Here is a 2768-nt window from a genome sequence, read left to right on the forward strand (position 1 = left end):
CATGGTTGTTAATTCTCATTAAGTAGCCTTGTAGTGAACTAAAATTCACAAGCTTGTAAGTCATGGTATTTAATCTCAATTTTGTATATTTTGTGGGAATGACTCACTTAGAAGAGTTGATTGTATATAATGTAGAAAATAATAGTCTAATGATTTCCCCGACACAAAAGTGCTTTACACTTGAAATTCATGTAATGTGCTTTTAAACATTTCATTTGTGCATAACGTGTCAACATGTTTTGTTTAATGTTAATTTATCATTGCATATATCAGCAAATACTTTGAAAGTCCACACAAGTTATTCGTATCCACTTAGTTTGATAGCTCAATGCAGACTCTGTCTAATATATTTTAAACAGAGTTTAAAAAGCTTATTTAATTTTTCAAAACTTTTTATTCTTAGCTTAGAAGGAAAATTCCACGTGCAATCTTCTGTAAATATTTCCTAGGGGGACTTTAAAAGTATAATAGATGTAAAAATGAAACTTGTGCTGGCCCAAGTATGGTGAAAATACTGTACAAAAATAGATGTGAACATTTTACTTTCCTCCTCATCACCCCATTTGTTTTCAAGGTTTCATAACAATAGTTTACTTTATGGAACACACACCTGGATCAGTTCAGCATAATAGTAAGAAAGTGCAAATCACATAGTTGGTAATGTCTTGTAAACAGATGGGCCTGTAGAGCAGGTGTGAAAAGTTTTGAGCAATGCGCACAAAATGCTGGAGGAACTCAACAAGTCAGACAGCATCTATGGAGTTGGTGTTTTGGGCTGAGATCTTCCATTAGCACTGGAAAGGAAGGGGGCAGAAGTCAAAATAAGGTGGAAATGTTGACTGTTTATTTCCTTTCATAGATAGGGCCTGGCATGCTGAGTTCCTTCAAAATTTTGCGTGTGTTGCTCAAGATTTCCAGCATCTGCAAAATCTTTTGTTTAATTTTGAGTTTTATTGGAAATCTTTCTGAACAGTTTTTACTCTTAAATGCCACCTTCTTCGATCTAAAAATTGTCATTTCTTTAGATATGAAAATACAAATCAAATGTGATAACAGTTGCCCTGCTATAGTAGACACACAAAATACTGCAGATGCTGGAAATCTGGAGTAATACATAGAGGAGCTAGAAGAGATGATAAAAGGGTGTTAACCCAAAATATCAACTGTACATTTCCCTCCATAGATGCTGCCAAATTCGCTGAGTTCCTCCGCCTCCTTTGTGTTGTCCTACTTTAGTAACTTGCTTACTGTAGCACCAATTGCCAGATATTGAGTCTTCAGATACAGGGATATGAAAAATCCCATCAGCCCCAAATCCCTTCTGCATCCAGTCGAGAGTATAATCATGCACATGGTTATCATGTTTTTGTTATGAAGTTGCCTCATTCAACGTAGCAAAAACTTTTAGGGAATTGCCTGAAGATGCGCAAAATCCAGGAGACAGTATTAGCCTCAGTCCTCCATTATTTTTGCCCCACAATTATCAGTGACATCTGATAGTTTGTAATCTAAAACAACTTGTCTGTATAAAGTAACTGTTTTGTAGAAATACAAATCCCAAAGTTACAGTTTACACATGTTCATATATTGATAAATGGTGAATTATTCTTTGAAGGGACTTATTTGAATAGAATAAATAACAAATCCAAGATTTTGTCTGTAATTAACTCCTGTTAGAAAAGATTTTGTGTACTATACTGACTTAAGAAGTATGAAGAATTTAAGTTCTTCCCACTGATCAAGTCAGAATCCCCATCTTTCCAAATACAACATTGATGAACATCATTTAAGTCTCTTAATCACTTGTCTATGAAACCATCCAGTTTCCTCTTGAATTTGTCAACATGGGTATTATGCTGAGTGTCTTCATTGCAAGAAACATTTGTACCTTGGTTTTTTTTCATTGAGGCAAAATGCTTTGGATTCACTGGTGAGATTGAGAAATTGTACATTTTGTATTTTTAAAAATATCATCTGGATGGATGAATTTAGTTCTATGTACTAAGTTGATTGGTGAGTGGGTTGAAGCAGATTGTTATAAATCTTTATGTTGCAGAATATTTTGACGTACGATCAAAAACAACATCTTTATTAACTGGCGAGCTATTGTTTTTGGAAAAGAAAGTCATGTTTATTTTGGTGACAAAATTCTTCAGAATTTAAAAATAAATAAAAGGTCTAAAATTCACACAATCTTCTTTTGAATTTCATAATCTCCCATTTGGATATAAATAAAACATGTTTAACCAGTAATCATAATGCTTTACTAATACATTTGCATTCTGATGCAGTTACGATGTGAAAATATTCTTGGTTCAATGATGAAATACCGTATGCAACGTGATATCTTATTGTCTATAAATAATATGTTAGGGATCCATTGTAAGCCTTCTCTCTATACTCTGTAAGATTTGCACTTTCTGTGCATGATGTACGTGAGTCTGCTTCCTATACATCAGTCTGAAGACTATGTTTAGACTATTCCTTTCAAGCCACCTGCAACGTCTGTTAGGAGGGGACTCCAGCTCCTGGCTTTGTATGTGGTTATTTTACAGAAACTTTCATGGGAATCATAGAAAAATTTTGAGTGGAATTTGCAATGCACGGTCAATTTATTGCTAATTTTGAATGGAGCTAATTGAACTAATTTTTAAGAGACATTAGCCCCCTAGTAGTTATATATGGTATTACTTATAGAGCTAATGAGCACTACAGTACAGAACAGGCCCTTTGGCCCATCTAGTCCACAATGTTTTGTTCTGCCTACT

Source organism: Mobula birostris, chromosome 2, assembly GCF_030028105.1.
Source record: "Mobula birostris isolate sMobBir1 chromosome 2, sMobBir1.hap1, whole genome shotgun sequence".
Taxonomy (NCBI): domain Eukaryota; kingdom Metazoa; phylum Chordata; class Chondrichthyes; order Myliobatiformes; family Myliobatidae; genus Mobula; species Mobula birostris.